The 18,480-nt window shown below is 39.2% G+C and overlaps 1 protein-coding gene and 1 long non-coding RNA gene across 8 annotated transcripts in view; one reads left to right on the top strand and one right to left on the bottom strand.

Moving 5' to 3' along the window:
- The window catches only part of LOC137179644 (uncharacterized), a 178,270-nt gene that overhangs the window by 18,908 nt on the left and 140,882 nt on the right, over positions 1-18,480 (top strand). The window lies entirely within an intron of this gene.
- The window catches only part of LOC137179643 (teneurin-3), a 370,272-nt gene that overhangs the window by 212,447 nt on the left and 139,345 nt on the right, over positions 1-18,480 (bottom strand). The window contains exon 1 of one of the 7 annotated variants that reach the window (XM_067584479.1): positions 7,295-7,888. The exons of the other annotated variants lie outside the window; for them this stretch is intronic. The gene's annotated coding sequence lies outside the window, so the exon portion shown is untranslated. Of the gene's footprint in view, positions 1-7,294; positions 7,889-18,480 lie in introns of those variants that run through there. 7 annotated transcript variants of the gene reach the window in all.

Raw genomic sequence — 18,480 nt, 5'->3', positions numbered from 1 at the left:
CTCAATGACGTGACATAGACACAACTATATGAAATGATTATATTTCTAGAAATGCATATGAATATTTTTTTTATTGATATGATAATTACATTTTAATTGCAAAAATAAAGTGCATGCATGTTAAGTTGGTCATAATCATGCCCTTGCATATAACAAAAATCAATGTTTTAATATTTCTAATTCTGACTTGCTTTACAATTATAATAATAACCATGAAAATATTAAAATCAGAGACAAGATTAGATAAAGGATCAGGTTACAAATAGAGCTGAAGCAATTCAGTCAATTAAAATGAATCAAAATGCTGATAATCAATTGATCCCTTAATTAAAAGTGTGATGGGTTTTACATACTAAACAATTGATAAATGGAAAAAAAAATACTTAATAGATTATTATTAATTACATTTCCAATATGCTTAAATGTAAATACTTCGGGTAGTTGTGACATCATATTTCACAGCTGATGCAACTCGTACTACAGCACAATACAATGTTAATATAATATCAAATGATGATAAATACATTTATTGTGTATATTTTCGACCAAGTATAGTGAAATCTTTCTGCAGCTTAAGAGGGCTGCATATTTAACTCAACTGATGTCAATGTTAAGTTACAGTACATTACTGTAAAGCTCCGTTCATGTCAGTTAAAGCAGCCATGGTCACTTCAGTCTGTGTAAAATACTTGAGGTGCATTATGGTCCTGACATCTTCTCCATCTTGCACAATATGATTCATACTAATGTTGGGGTTTTACTGCTGCTTTTGATTTGTCTTCACTAGTGAAATGAGAACCAGAATGTTCATTTTTTTTCTAATTTGTCCTCTTGAATTAGTGATGAGAAGGGATGGTGCTGTGCTCTCACATGGAGAGCTGTCTGGAAAATACAAACACACACACACGCACACACACACACGCACATACATGCATGCATACAGTTCACAGACATAGACACAAAGCAGAATATGCTCAAACATTTTCAGAGGCGTATGATGTATGTCACACATTGATATACATTCTAACTCGCAGGTGCACACACGCTCTTTCACACAGCTGCCCACAGGCACACATACATCCCACGATGAATACACATTACTGCTATGCTCTTATGATGAATGAGCTATAAATGCCCTTGTATGTAATGAAAAATAATAAAACAAGGAAAAATATGTTCAAAATAATATGAATGAGCTAGACCTTTATGCCGCCCTGAGTGAGTGACAGAGTGTGTGTGTGTGTGTGTGTGTGGATATGTGTGTACTGCTCCAGTGCATTTTAAGAATAATTTAAACTTTTATTTTCTGAGTAATATCCCCATCTAGAGTAATGCAGTCCATCAGGAAAATTACTACAGACATGCGAGCACACGTGTGTGTGTGTGTGTGTGTGTGTGTTTGTGTGTGTGTGCGTGCACACATACATAACTATACTTGCAAGGGCAAGCCACTGTCTCACATACTCACATTCATTCCTTAACTCCTGTTTCAAAGTGATGTCCTTCCTGTGATGACTTGCATCATCTTTTTAGCTTTGAAACATAAATACACTCACACACACACACAGACACACACACACACAGACACAGGCCCCTATATCGCAGACACCAAACTATCTCACACATCACTCTCAAAGGCCTTGTTGCTAGGAGATAGTGCTCTATTTGTGGAGAGAGAGCGACAGAGAGACATAGAGCGAGATGTATGTATATGGGGGGTGTGTGTGTGTGTGTGTGAGTGTGTGTGTGTGTGTGACAGAAGGAAAGATGGGTAGAGATAAAGGAAAGAAAAGTGCAGGAATGAAAAATAGTGGAGATACGAGAGTCGAGTTCCTTTAAAGCAGGATGAATTTCTCAAGACATATCTTTCCAAAAACTCTCTCACTCTCTCTCTCTCACACACACACACACACACACACACACACACACACACACACACACACACACTGAACAAGCAGGCAGCTTGTTTCTCAAACCTGAACAAGAAACACGACACTGGCTAGGACAGTGTGTGTTCATTGGTGTGTGATTTTGTGTGTGAGCAAGCATGCACAAATGTGTGTGTCCCTGCAGCCCACGCATGGTCACTCATGTGAATGTGCGTATACCCATGCAGCAACATGAATGTCAGTGTGTGAGTGCGTGTGTGTGTGTGTGTGTGTGTGTGTGTGTGTGTGTGTGTGTGTGTGTGTGTGTGTGTGTGTGTGTGTGTGTGTGTGTTCCTCAAATTGCAGCAGTGGTGGGATCCAGCAGGTCATATAATGGTTCGCTGGTCACATTGTCTGCCCCAGCGGTCAGTCCTTCACACACACTGTCCCCTTAATCTGCAAATACACCTATTATAATCTGCAGGGAAAAAAAATCCTCAGTGAAACACTGTTTCTAAAACATCACGGCCACGGGGTGAAACCTACATGAAAGCACTTTCAATCCCGGTTGTCCCTCTAAGAACTACAAACATCTAGAAAACACTAAATTCCATGATAAATCCACGGAAAAAGTGACACTTTATGTGTAGACAGGGATACAAGATATGAGATTTGTACTGACATAGTTAAATTATAGCACAGTTATCGTTTAATTGCAGTAGCACTGGGGTCATGTTTCAGTTAGGGGTTATATATGATACTATAAATGTGATGCAAATGCAGAAAACATGGATCATTTGTTTTATTTGATTTTTTTCTGCATTTCTTTCTCCAGACTGTGGATCTCTGAACTGATACACTGTTGCCTGAAGTCAAAATATGTTTTTGAAAATATTAAATGGGAGAAACCTGCTACCTTCAAGCAACCCAAAATGTTTCATACATGCACAGAAAGTTATATTTATTCATTCAAAATTAGTAAGTAACTGCCATTAAAAGCAGATAGTACAGTATATTATGCCTAATGAACTAGATCACAGATCATCCACATTAAATATACCTAACCTATCCCAGTCTAGTAGTGATCAAATCTGTCCAGGTCAAATTGACCACTATTAGCAGATGATTATTATACTCTTTTTTTTTTTCTTAATTTCTCATGCAGATTACTGTCGAACTACATCTGTATATTTATTATATTAATATAAATTTATTGAAATGGGCAGTTTCACTATTTGCTATTTGCTACTATTTTACTATTTGTTAATTGACTGTTTCAAAATGAGACTATGTTTTTCATTGAGAGAAAATGACTTTCTTTTTCCCATCATGATTTCAGTGTGCATGCAGCAGCAGCCTCAGGTCACCAGCTGGAAGCAGACCAGTTACCGCGTGGCAATAATGGTGCCACAGCTGCTAGGTACATGTCATACATGTATCACGGGACTTAAGTAAAAAGAAAGAAAGAAATTGAATTACTGTAGTTTTCTCTTTTTTTCCCAATATGTTGTCATGTATGAAAACTACTTGATTATTATAAGCAAATTATTTAAACAGTTTATTTGTATAGTAATGATTCTGTCCAGAGCTTTTTGATCCATATAAGCGGTTGATCACTGTAAGCAGTTATTGCTCAATAACTACTCCTTCTTTAGTGTTTTAATGCTATGTTCTAATCCACTGCCAATTCCAAACAAGCTGCTCATTTCGGTCTATTACTAAAAATTAAAAATAAAATAAATCAGCCATTAGTTCACAGCTTCACATCCTCAAATGACGCTTTATTTTTCACAGTATGGTATTTAGTTGTCATAATAGCACACCATTAACTATATAGTATTCCATTCCCTTTGTAATGATTTTTCTATCAAGCTGTGACTATAATAATTATGAAGACATAATAGTTTTACAATGTGCCAGTGAGGCCTTATGATGTCTTATGAGCGCCACAACAAGTAAAGTGCTACACTTTTCATACAGTTCAAACCTTCATTAATGTGCTGCTGCACGCTAACTTTACTAAACTTTTCTTTTTTGGTGTTATTTTCATTATTGTAACTGGCAGTGGAATGTAGCAGCTGTCTGTGCTGGTTGACTGACTGCATTGTCTCTCACAGTGGTTGGTCTGAAACTCAAAGTCCTCCTAATCCACTACAACATTCCACAGAAGAAGAAAAAGGCCCAAATATGTGCAAAAAAATCACCTTGATAAAAATGTCAAATATATCCTGCCCTGTAAACCATAATTAGTCACATGCACAAGTTTCTGAGATTTTTTTTGTTGTTGACATAGTTACACAAACTGATTACAGAGGGCCCTGTCATTATTATTTTAAGCCACACATTACAAATAGTGACCTTTTTCATTCTCTCTCCCTCATATTACACACGGCATCCGTTATCAACAACCACTGTAAAAGTCTCAGAAACATACAGGCTACCAGTGCTGTACAGAGCATAGAAGATGGAAATATTGGAAGGAGATGTTCATAAAGTTGATTATTGTTTTACTAATTCAAACCACCTTCCTCCTTCTTAGAAACATCTACGAGCAAAAAGAAGCAAAACGGTTTCAGAATTACTATTTGACCTGTTCTGCAGAATGCTCCATGAATTCGATATGAAAGGGATATATAATTTTATCGGCCCTTTATTTTCATTCTGACGTCTTATCATTCCTAATAGGCCCGTTGGAATCTTAATCAGTTACACATGTTATTCTCTCTACCACTGTCTCTGCCCCCCTTTCTTTACGATCTGTCCATCCAGTCATTTTTGAGCATGTTTCCTCTCACAGTGACAGTTTAATTCCTTTAATCCATCACCTACTTCCTCTCTTGCTTCATTACTCACACGCACGTTTTAGGAGCGTCTCGAAATTTATGTTTCTAATTGAAAAGGTAACAGTGGGTTGGGGTTGGAGGGGGGGCTGGAAAGAAAAGAAATAGAGAGAAAGAGAGACGCACTCACACACACTCACGCATGCACACACAGAAAGCAATGGAATGCAAATCTCTGTGTCTGGAAGCGATTAGGAAAAAAGCAAAAGCCTGTCTTCTCTTTCTGTGTCTGAGCAGCAGCAAACAGTCCAGCCACCCTAACCCTCACTACACACACACACACACACACACACACTCAAACACATCAGCATGCCTTTCAAAACACACAAAGCTAAAAGCAGAAGCATTAAATTGCTGCAAAACCAAATCAGATCGGCTGATGCTTTCCTGAGTTTACCCACCTTTTACTGGGTTAAATACAGTTTCTACACTGCTGTTAAGGTAACAGACGGCAAAGCAGCAAAGCATTAAGGCGCATGTGAACTTTAAGTTATTATTTATATATTATTATTAAGTTCATCATTCTTTGCATTTATTCAGTTTAAGTGTTGCCATTTAATCTACCAAAGACAGATGTTTTTTTTCCTTTACATTTAAAATACTATCCGACCATGAACACAAGGTATTTTGGAATAAAATACACTAGAAATAGAAAAAAAAGAAAGTGCTCTATGAGTATCTGTGTTGTACTTGAGATAAGATCTGAAGTCTACTCAGTATGACTATAAAATTCATTAAGAATACAATGTCTCCACAGCTTTTCAGCAACAAAACAGTGAGCCCATGTGTCTTCCTTTTCAGTGAGAGGTAAAAGAAAAAACAATGACCTAAAGAATGCACTTAAGACTCAAACATTAGGTTGACACTGACATAAAGACTGAGAGAAGGATTTCTGCTTTCTGTAGAGAATGAACAGTGATGTCATTTTATATAAGAAGTATGATATTTAAAAGTAAAAGTCTGACAAATGTAATAATTACACCAATTTGACCTACTTTCATTTAGTATGAATTAAAAGTAAACATCATAGTGCGTAGCATCAAACACTTGAAGACTTTTTTGAAACTATAATTGAAACTATAAAACAACAAACAGGGACCACTTCAATCAAATGTCGGCTTCTTGTTGTTCGACGTCATAGTTCACAGTTTGTTCTCTCTGCTAGATAGATTTGACATTTGTGGGCTGACATGAAACTCGCTGGTGTAAATTAAAAAAAGCCCGTCCTCAACATCAATATCCAACTGATCTAAGTTGTTAGAGGGCCTTTTAAAGAACACATGCCATTAATGAAACCATACTGATACCTCTTCTTTCTTTACCACCACATTACTAAACAGTGACGGGTGAAATACGGCAGGCTTGTATTTCACCATCAGACACGGGCAGGAGAGAAAAAAAAAAAACTGAAAAGAGAGATTCAAGCACAGGCCACAAAGAGACATCCAGGGGCTGAAATGTCTTTGGTCACTTTGTCAACAATTATGAGTGACAGCAGTTTGTCCTGAAAGTTTCTTGTTATGGCCTCCACGTTGATTGCTACCCTGATTAAGGTAAGATTTCCCGTCTCCAATCCCTTTGAATATTACTCACACGTGACGGCCTAAAAAAATCAAAACCAGACCTTGAAGCTAATGCTCACTATATGATTAAACACTGAAATATTTATGCTTGTGTGTGTCGTTGTGTGTGGCTGTGTGTGTGTGTGTTGCCTTACGAGGACTGCAGATAAATGACAGTAGTCACTAATTGATTGGTAGCATTGGCTGCTTACTAAAGAAGAAGCTGAGTGTGATTTAGAAGAATATGAGCTGATATACTGAATGACTGGTTGACTTGCCGACTGATACGTGCCTGAAAAAAAACATATAGAAGGACTGCTTGCTTGACTGACTGACTAATTGTTGGCTTACTGACAAACTTGCCACTTGATTCAGCCTCACAGTCTTTAGTTTGGAAAGTGTGACCAAAGCCAAGACTTGGAGAAACAAAGAGAAAACGGCCTAAAGAGAGAGCGAGAAGGTGGGAGGATGAAGACAAAAATATGTAAGGGAGGCAATGAAAGAATGAAAGAAAAGTGTGAATAAGAAAAGAGAGAAAAAGGATAGAAAAGAAGGTCAAATAGAGGAGGAAAAAATACACAGAGCTTGGCTCAGATGCAAGAGGCTTTCCCCTCTCCCTCCCTCAGCCTGTCGCTCTTTCATACCACTTTCTCACCAAATCAAACTATGAGGCCCTGGTCTGGCACTATTTTAACACACACACACACACACACACACACACACACACACACACACACACACACACACACACACACACACACAAAAACGCCAAGAGAGTGAATAAGAGACTCTGATTGACTGTGTTGTTTTTGTCAATGAGTTTAAATTCAGTCAGTGAATTCACACAATGAGAGGCAAATGACTAGAGACCAAGCAATTTCCCAAGGCATGCAGGCACACACACACACACACACACACACACACACACACACGCAGTGGCACACCGCACAGTCACACACACACACACACCGCCACATTGTGCAGCTTGAAGAAAAGAAGAAGAAAATTGAATTTAGCGCTCTACCTTGTCTGTGTGAGTACTCCAGTTTCGCCCGGCTTAAAGGGTTAATGCTCCCAAAAAACACATAGGATCCTTTCAAGCACGCATGAACACTCGCCCTGCCGCTGAGGGAAAAAAAAAATAACAATACACCTCCGTCTGTCTTCCTTTTGCTTTTTTTCTTCTCTCTTCTTTGGGAAAGATATAGAATGAGCAAGCCCTGTTTTGTTCCCGCTTCTCTTTTTCTGGATCTGTGGGACTGCCACTCAGTCTTTTCTCATACTTCTTCTTCTCATCCAGCCTCTGCGCTCAGAGTGAGGGATGGAGAGTAAAAAAACACCAAAGAAAAACTGCAAAGAGCTCCTTCTTCTCTCTTCTTTTCCCCCTCTTCTTTCTCTTTTCTGTCACTCCAAGAAAAAGCAGATTCCTCTTCTTTTATTCTCTACTTGGATTTCTTTCTCCGTACTGCCTGCCGCTGCCTCTCTTCGGTGTGTGTGTGTATGTGTGTGTGTGTGTGTGTGTGTGTGTGTGAGCGCCGTCTTCCTCGCCTGCTTCTGCCACCTCTGCTGTGTGTGTGCCTGTTTGCCTCGCTCCCTCTCTCTCTCTCCCTCTTTGCCTCTGTGAGTTTGAAGCTCTCTTGCTGGTTGAGCGAGGAGGGGGGTGGAGCCACGAGGACAGATGGAGTGGAGGGAGGAACGGGATTGGTTGAAACAGAGGGGGGTGAGTGAGATAGGGAGAGAAAAGAGAGAGGGGGAGGGGGGAGGATCGGAGGGAGGGGCTGAATCTCAGCTTTCTGCATTTGGAGGCTGGAGGTGTAGATGTGTGGAAAGAGGAGGAGGAGAAGGAGAAGGAGGGTTGGGGCGAGAGGCACTCCCTCTCTTTCTCTCATTCTCTCTCTCTCTCTCTCTCACACACACATACACACCCATTCTCTCTCTCTACATTCTTTTGCTCTGATCTCCCCGATTTTCCCGACCACATATGTATTCATAGCACAGCAACTACACCTCTCAGGCGTTCACACACGATCTCCCTCTTTCTGCCTCACTCTCACACACTCACACACATATGCACACACATCCCAAATTCATGTGTGTGTGTGTGTGTGCAGTTAGGTTTTGAGGCAGCTGTATAAACCAAAGGTACTGAGAGAGAAAGAGAAGGAGGAGTGACTGGGCTTAACTAAAAGGGACTTGGCAGTGGAGGGACTTAGATTAGACAAACACACACAGGCAGGCAGGCATAAATGTGTTATACCCGGACACACACACACACACACACACACACACACACACATGCATGCATGTGCACTGATGGATGCATTCACTCTGAAGTGCACAAATTTAGTCTACATTATTCTGGAAATGTGTTTGTGTGTTCATACATTTGTAAATGCTTTTTTTTGCCAAATAATAATTTTGTCAATTAAATTTAAATGAATGAACAAAAAAATGATCCATCTAAAAGAACAAATATAGTCACATGTTCTGTTTTGTGTTTGTGTGAATGTGTGTGTGTGTGTTAAAGAACGGGAAAACAGTGTGATGACTGCATTTCTGTGTGTGTAGAAAATGAAAAGTGTGTGTGTGTGTGTGTGTGTGTGTGTGTGTAGAAAATGAAAATACTTAACATATTATAACATTAAAGTTTAAGCGGAATAATCTCAGTGATATTTTATTCTTTTATTTTTTTTAATTTAGAGAATTTAAATGTGTTATAATAATATATTTAATAACAACACCACAGGAAAAACTGTCACAGCTGAATAACGAAACGGATGTTAAATTTAATACATTCAGAACAGTTTTAAAATAATTTCTGTTACTATAAATATTTCATCCTGGAAAAAAAAAATATTTTCTTTCTTCTATTGTTCTTTATAGTGTTTGTCTTATTAATAGAAATGTATGTGTAGAAGTAGTTTATCATTAACAGAAGCCCAAAGCAGCAAGGACATATGAAATATAAATGAAATAAATAAATAAATACATGTTTGGAGAGAAAAAATTAATTCTGTAATACAACAAAACAGTCTCTCCAGTTATTCAACACTCACAAGCTCACATTTATATTAATCACATATAACAATCCTATGTTCACATACATTTTTTTTTTCTTCACACACACGCGCACAGTTTGCCATTCTAGTAATATCTACGTATCAGGGAACTGACAATATTGCTTGGAAGAAAACTGACATTCATTCCATTACTTCAAACACCGGCAGCCTTTTACTGTTTTATAATGCGTACAAAGTGCCTCTAAATACTTGTAGAACATTTAAATGTCCTCCGACAAAACAACATGAGCTCAGTTTGGATGATTTTACTGCACAAGTTGGAGCATAATTCCAGCAGAGGGTGAGGGGATGGATGATCACACAGAGAGCATCGATACAGACGCATCCGCTGAGTTAAGTGAACAGGCTCAACAGGTGTGGGGCTCTGTGTACTGACTGTGACACTGACAAAGCAATGCCACTCCATGACAAAAAGTGAAGAAAACCAAAGGGGAGGACACAAAGCATTTAACAAAGTTAGTGTGTAGTCTATAGAACAACGCAAAGGGAAACACAAAGGGAAATTTAGACATGGTTAATGTAGCATAGTGCACAGTCAGAATTTGCACCGAGATGCCTGCTGCAACGACTGCTGCAGCTTTGCTTCCCCGGTGTGCACTAGAAGTTTATGACCTCAGTCCAGGCCCCGAAGAGGCTGGGCTTTGTGTTTGCTATGGAAGCAGAAAACATGTGTATGCCTTACACCTGGGTTAGAGTATGAGCCTTTTTGTAGGATATGTAACAGGCTTAAAGCTTAGCTCACGCTTTACCGTGACATTCAAGAACAATGCGCTTTTCATGCCGACTTCACACCGTAAACTCCAGTATTTCTGTGGCACTAGACAAAAATTCTGCTTTCTCTATTCTGTTCTATTCTGTGACACAAAGGTGGCTACATTTGGTCACAAAAGGAAACAATCACTTTTCTCACAATTATAGATGTAATAGACTTGGAAACCTTGTGTTGGGAGTTTTTAAATCAGCAGTTGTCCTTAAAGAATTCATGCTAGAAAGGACTGTGGCTGAACAGTATGTTGCAGATACGTTGCGTTATGACCGGCTCGCAGGCCACAACTGAGTGATGACAAACTGAAATTTAAATGTAAAGGTAAATTATCTTGTGCCCAAAGAACTAACTTAGTCATGACACACACAACCATGCACACAGCCTAAATATTTTGTGTATCTATCTATCTATCTATCTATCTTTCTATCTATCGATCTACTCATCACTGGCCAGGGGTCCTGCTTATTGGCTAACCTGATGCTGCACAATAGAAGCCAGTGAATGGGTGTCAGCCAAGCACAAGGAGCTGGAGAGATTTAGTGAGCTAATGGTATAAGAGGCGGATATTTCTGTATTTTTACTAAAAACAAAGGGGCCTGGAATGTTCTGGACGGCTTGTAGCATATGAAAGGACACCTGAGACTTGGATTAAACGGCTAGAATTCTGTGAGAGTAGTGTGAAAAGGTTTTTACTGTCATTGTGGCATCGCTTTGCTGTAGTTTAAGATTGCTGAGTTGTCCCTCAGTAATTGCAGATGACAACCTGGTGGTTTGGATTTCCAGTGTGAAGAAAAGGATGGATGACTGTGAAACTGAAACCTTCCTATGTAATAAATGAGTAATGAGTATTAAACACTCCAAGCTGTTCTTTTAATGTCAGTCCAAAGTCAGCGTTGCATTGCATTTTAATCAATAAGGAACAACACAAGTGTAGTATAAGCCACACTGCTATAGCTAGGTTTTTGAAGGAGGAGGATTCACTCTAAAACAGTTCTCAACATGTGGAGATGAAGAAAAAACTAAAAGATGCTAAAAAAAAAACTAAAAAAAAAACAACTTTCCCCCAGTCTTCATATGGAATCCTGCATGTTAGGGAATGTGTGCAACTGATTCCCAGACATAGTCTGGCCTTATCATCTTAACATCTTGCCTCCGTGACTTGCCTTGTGTCTCTGTGGCTGCTGCTTTTTGGCATCACCTTGGAGTGTGGGCATTTAGAACAGCTATAAATACCTCTTGTGATGTTTTTTTTTTTTGTTTTTTTTTTCCATTTCAAGCATACCAGAGTCTTCAGAGGTTAACCAAGCAAACCAAGGTGTCTGGCATGCCTTAAACCAGATGATCAGTCATGCATTGTGGTCAGACAGACATGATGTTATCTTTCTACTTGATGATGGAGTTTTCAAAGGTGCACGGATCAGGAATCTAAAACGGGTCAATTCTGCGATTGAACTACCAGAGCACTGTTGTGCGTCATGGGTCCCTTAAGGCTAGGGAACCCGGTGTAGCCATACACACTACAGCACTACTGAACATGAACATTTATGTATGAAGATCAGGTGGAAAAGGAGCTCACACAGCCGGCTGATAAACCCTTCAAGCTAAGACATCTGAATGTGAAGTTCTCATTTTAGTCACAATTTTTTCCACTGATGATGGAATAACATTTTTATTGGTAACATGGAAATCAAATGGAAATCTCACATTGACAGTTTTCATTCAAATGTTACTGATCTATATACATTTGATCTTTTGATCTATATGCAGACCTACAATACTCAACAACAGCTCAGTCAAAGCTTGAATATTGAGAGTGTGCCTGTGGATTTAGAAATACTACATATGCAAAGTGTTTTGCTCACCTAATAGTCTTAACCCGAGATGTTTTACATAAGCTTCTTGTCATTACCTTTTATTACTGAAATTAAATACAAATGCTATCTCTTCAAAGCTGGGAATTTGTCTTTTTTTTTCTGTCATGTGACAACGTACTATATCTTAAAATGTTGGACCTTGTGTTGCTGATATTCCCTAAACTCCACTGAAAACTGACTGCGTGTCCTTGATTTTCTGCTTCAGACTCCGTATCTGGAAAGGAAGAATGTTTCAAGGAGAAGGGATTACATTTGAATCTCATACATTTCTTAATGTTTTCCCACGTTAAACTATCTTCAGTGAGAAAAAACATAGCCACCTATTTTATATCCTCAGCTCCCTGTTTGCTTAACAAAGAGAATGCTGGGGAGCAAGGTTTGGACTCACTGGACAGTCTGCTTTTTCTTTTTCTTTTTCTCTGTCTCCATCCTTCCAGGAGTGAGGCTTTTCTAACACCAGTGTATTTGCTGGTGCCCCCCACTGACACACACAATATAGACTCTATAGGCCTTCAGAGCGTGTGTGGTGTGTGTGTGATCGATAGCGAGAGGGGGAGGTGTGTGTGTGTGGGTGTGTGTGTGTGTGTGTTTGTGTGTCTATGTATATTTCAGTGCAAGTTCAGCTGGTCTTGCCGTTTAAACATCCAATGTTTGACCCACTGTGTGTGTGTGTGTGTGTGTGTGTGTGCACGAGTGTATGCGATGCGGGTCCCTAAGCCCTTTCGTTTCATTGTATGGGACCCCTACTGCGCAAGTTCACAACCTTAGAGAGTGAGAGGAGGAAAGAGAGATGGAAATGAAAGAGAAATGAGAGGGAAAACGGGGAGAGGGAGACAGAGAGAGAGAGAGAAAGACAAAGAGGGAGGAGAGAGAGAGAGAGAGAGAGAGAGAGTGGCTTAAACAAGCCAACTGCTGAATTAAACAGCAAAAAAAGCAATGAGGCGAGAATTCAAAACCAGCAGAGGAAAAGGAAAGAGAGGAAAAGAAAAGAGAGCTTTCTCTTTTTTCTTAATCCTTCATTCAGTATATGGGGATTTGAGTCGATGGTGAGATAACGCAGCGTAACTCCCTCTCACTGCAGTGTGTGTGTGTGTGTGTGTGTGTTTGTGTGTTAGCCACCGTGAGTTCGGACATTTCAGCCTCCTGGCCAGACTACAAAATAACAGTAATCATCTTGACCAGTGCACCCTGTAGCTGTGTGTGTGTGTGAGCTAGAGAGAACAGCCTACAAATGTGTGTGTGTGCGTATATGTGTGTGTGTGTGTGTGTGTGCACATTACCCTGTCAACCTCGGTGCAGCCCATTCTAAATAACAGTGATTACTAGGATCATATGGGGGTGGACTAAACCATTTAGGATAAATGATGGCGACCTGCTGTTTTACCCACCTGTGGTTTAAGCACAACGTACTATAAAACACACACAAACACACACACACACACAAAACAGCATGCACAAACCCACGCAGATTACTACCTTTTCAGAGTCACATGAAAATATGCCAAATTCCCAGCCACCCAAAGATGTATTGATTGGACACACACACACACGGATACAGACCCTGATAAATAACTGAGTAATAAAAAGAGAACACACACTCCTGTCTGTCTACTGAATTTATGTATATATACTGTATAAAATCAGTTCATTCTTTGTGTGTATGTATACATACACACAAATAATGTAGCTGATTAAAAGAAGCTGCTGTGTCATAATACTAGTAGCCACACACACACACACGCAAACATATACAAATACACAAAGAAACCAAAAAAGTGTTGTTAAAAATAAGATTAATATAAGAATAAAATAAAATTATTCAAAAAAAAAATATTTTGTGTTTCCATCCATTAGTTTTCCTGTTCTCTCCATTTATAATAACTCATCAAATTTCACTTGAAAACATTTTTTTCTTGCACACATGCACACACACACATATGCACACCTTCTTAGTGATGGATCACTAGTCATTTCCTAAGGGAAGGAAAAAGGAGACAACGTTTGGTGGAACACAGCTTTAGGAGTAGTGTGCATGCGTGTGTGTTTCTCCATGTTCGACAGAAGAGCGAGGAGCATGAGTGATCATTTGTAGTTTCTTCCAGAGGAAAAAGGAGGAGAATTAAAGTATAGAGGTGGTGATGGAGGACAGTGGGAGATGAATTGTCTGGTGGAGAGAGGAGAAGAAAAAGGCACGAGTGTTTGGTGTTGTTATCAGATGGAGAGAGGGGAGGAGACAAAGGGAGCTCTCCAGTGAATAAGGCAGAACAGACAGAGTTGACAGTGACATAAGGTTTGTGAAATACTGGATTTGTATCAGTGGGGAAAGCCTCTAAAAAGCCCTAATCTAGACTATAAAATCCTAAATTAACAGCAATCATCTTTTTGCATCTGTTAAACTTAGGTTGGAATAGGTTAGTCTGAAATTCAAGCAACTTCTCATACAAACCAAGGTATTTGCACTGCTGCATTTTTTTGTAATGCAGGGGATTTAAAGACAACTTCACCTTAAACTCTGCAGAAACAACTGTTGAGTGGTGTATTTTTTTAGCTGTAGAAAAGGTTGAGACTTAAGAGTTTATCTCTAATTAATGCTCACACATATGGCCATGATTCCCTCACGTATCCTTGTTAATCCTATAATCCTAAATATTAAAAAAAACGTTTAATGTCCATCTATTTTACTATTTTTTTTTACACACACATCAGGGTAACAAGGTGGCTAAAGCTTATCCCTGCATGTAAAACAGACCACGCATTTACACTCACTGTCGCATACAGGAGTAATTATGAGTTTCCAGTTCACCCCAGTCTTCTGACTTGATAGAGGAAACCTGCAGAGGCTCTGAAGAAAGGAACAGAGCTAACATTTCACCCCAGGGCCTGTGAGGGTACAAGGCTAACCTGTGAACAACTGTGCTACTCACTTCAGTGTTTGCTTCTCAATGTATTAGCTGACATTTTAGATGGAATATTGTTTTGTTTATTTTCAATTTAATTCAAGTTAATTCATTTAATTCAAGTTAATTACATTAAACCATTTTACAAATGGATGAATCAATGTGAAGCTGGTCAAAACCATCGCAGTTAAGTCATTTCTAAAGCTCAAACTAGCCATTGAACTGTGATGTAACCACATGATGAGAAGACCAGACTGAAACTATTCCAGGTTATTTAAAACAAGCAATGAAAATACATTACAAGAAATGAAAACACAGTTTCCTCCTCTCTCTCCCTCTCTCTCTCATTTTCTGTGTCTCACACACAGACAGTGTGTTAGGCGAGAGCGTGGGGTTATAAACAAATAAAAGGTTTCAATTAGAGACCTTATTCTCCAGGACCAGCTGTGTGTGTGTGTGTATGTGAGCATGACTATGAGAACATGGCATGATTGAATCCAGCTGGTAATGATATTTGCTGGTTTGCCTTTTCTATGCAGAGGAGTTGCCCTATCTAACAGAAAGCACACACGCAAACATGCACATACACATGCATGCATGCACATGCACACACATGCACACGCACACACACACACACAGGGTGTGACTCCATGCTCTCCTGGAGTCAGGTTTGACTTGCTTCATGTAACACTTTGCAAAGAGGGCGCTGTTCCTCCAGCTAAAACAGAACTTGAGGTTTCAGAGTTTCTAGTTGGTTGCAGATGGTGAAAGAAGTGAGAGTATGACTGATTTAAAAAAGCCACTACAAACATATGGTATTCTCTTCATGGAGGAAGATGAGAGACTGGATGCCAGAGGGTTTGTGGGAAATGTTGTCCAGTTTATACTATCGCTGTTGTTATTTCTTTACAGTAATCTTACCAAGGTAGCATTTAAGCAATATTACACTCGAGGGTGTGCTTAAATGTTATTGTTGGCACGACAGTGATGCGGTCAGAAACTGCAAGCATCACTGAAGTGCCAACAATGACGGTAAAGCACACCCTCCAGTGTAATATTGTGATAATACAACAGTTACCAACAAAATGAAAAACATAAACAAAATGTATTTAATATTGTGGGGCAATTCGCTCTAAAAATAAAAAAACTTTTCTAGATTTTGCTAGTGTTATCTCTGTTTCCATGGAAATACATGGGTATGACTAATACCTGGAAAACAATAAGTCACGTCAGTAGACTCCTATGTAATGAAACCTAGTTTACTACTCCAGCAAGTAGGCCGACCCTTAATAGCGACCTAGCAACTGAGACGATTTCTAGTCCCCGTTGAGTCAGCCAGCCAACTTGAGCTAATGCTTTCTAGAGATCGTGGTATTTCCCAAACTGAATAAATACCACACATATAAACACAAAACTGCTTTGCTAGCTCAATCTTGTTGTAATAAGATATTTACTCTCAACTGAAGGGAAAATGCTTGAGTCTTGTTGAGTATGGGGGTACTGGGTAACGATGAAGGGTAGAGAAGGGTTTGGGTTTTTCAGTGTATGTGAGGGTGTAACTTGTCCTCCAGTCTCAGAGTTCAATCCACTCGGTAAAGAATCCGTTTTGTTCCCCACAAGCCCTAATCAGTTAAGTTCAATCCAGTTTCACAAACATTCAAGAAAAGGACTGAACAGGACAACAGAAATAAACAAGTTTGCCAAGTTCACATATCTCTGCGATTCAAATCAGCTGCCATTGGCTACCCAAAAGTGACTGCTGTTGTTAGCGCACAGTCTGTAGTTCTAATGAATGGCAAAGTAATACTTTTAGTGATGAGGCTTTTTTTATTTGAGCACAGCTAGGTGTGCTGTCATGCTGATTTGATCATGTTCTAAATGTCTAGTTGACCAATCAGATTGCTTGGTTGGAACTACCTGTTATATGTTCATTTGGGAATAGTATGTTAATGGTTAACAAAAGAAAAGTTGTGAGTCTACTAGTGGTCCCTAGAGGCTCAAATGGGTATTACACCCCAAAATACGGAAATGTTAAAACAATATATTGACAATTTTGGAATTCTGAGGGACTTAGCAGTTAAAATATTTTTCCTCACAAACCAGGTCATTAAATCGCCAAACTCAAAAGCATTTATCCTCTGGGTAGCATGAATGTGTCAATTCCATGGCAATCTGCCCGTTGGATTTTGATATTTATAATGTACAACTGGACATTTTGACCTGATGATAGCACTTGAAGAAACACTGGGAATCATCCAATGAGGACCATGAAAATCAACGCACACACTTTATATAGGTGAATATTATATAGCAGTTTTGAGGTGCTAGTAAAGTGGAAATTTAGACCTGACATTGTCACTGGGGGAAAAGTTAGCAGTCTGTCATAAAACCATGTATATCCATACCAAATTAATTACAGTCCAGCCAGTAATTGTTAAGATCTCTCTCCCAGTCTCAAATAATTAAAGCAACAGATGGATGGACAGACTGTGTGTGCCATTTTTGGACTGATCCCCAAACAGAGATGAAAAAAAGTGCTAGACAATTCTGAGTAAGCATTTTGATCTCTCTTTAATTCTCTTTTTATTAATGCCCTATTCACTCAACTGTTGCTTCCTGTGTATGCTCTCTCTCTCTCTCATCCTGCATGCATTTACAGTATCATTACTTCCTTTAATTACCTTATCCTTAACCTCCCTTTCTACCCAAGTCCATACCTCCATCATCATTTACAAGAACCTTGACTGCATCTTCATCCAGAGAGAGAGAGATACACAATGGCAGGTGGTGAATACAGTAATACTGTTACCTTATATCTATTACACACACACACACACACACACATATACGTACAGGGGCACGGCCCATATTAAGTTACAATGTAGGAGAAGGCTGAACAAGTGTAAGCGGATTACAAATACCTTGAGTGTGCAATATGAAGAAGATAAGACCTAAGAGAGTGGGGAAGGGGGTGGTGATGGAGAGAAGGGGCCGAGAGGGGGGGACAGAGAGAAAGAAAGTGGATGACTCATTCATAAAAAACGTTTCACCTTTCTTCTCGCACAAGTGTTGTTTTTTTTTTTCTCTCCTTCCCGTTCTTCTCTCACTCTCTCCTTTGTTCTCTCCTTTTAGATGATGTGATTAGTTAAAAGCCTCCATCCGCTCATCATGCTGATGGCAATGGAAGCAGAAAGGGCTGCACATGCATGCCCTTATGCATGTATGAGTGTGTGTGTGTGTGTGTGTTTGGCTCACAGCAGAGGTGCCATTCAAAAACCACCTCACCCTCTGTCTCTCAAATTACTAACTTGTCCTCTTTCCCTCCCTCTGACACTCACACTCACACACTATTCTAACATGCACGTAAAGCAGGTCTGAAAAATGCTGTTTAATCCAGAATTACATTAATACAAATGAAAAAATAAGGTTTATTCATTATTCATGATATTAGCCTATAGATTAATCTTTTCTACATAAACCACATTTTATATCAACATTATGTTAAATGTTGATGAGATGTAATTATGTTAAAAAGTATTAACCATAAATGCAGTGGGACATCCAGTGTTGCTTTGGATTTTGTCTTGAAATTG

The sequence above is a fragment of the Thunnus thynnus genome, chromosome 3 (assembly GCF_963924715.1).
Source record: "Thunnus thynnus chromosome 3, fThuThy2.1, whole genome shotgun sequence".
In the NCBI taxonomy this organism is placed as follows: domain Eukaryota; kingdom Metazoa; phylum Chordata; class Actinopteri; order Scombriformes; family Scombridae; genus Thunnus; species Thunnus thynnus.
The sequence above is the reverse complement of the archived record's forward strand: the minus strand, read 5'-3'. Positions and strand labels throughout refer to the sequence as shown.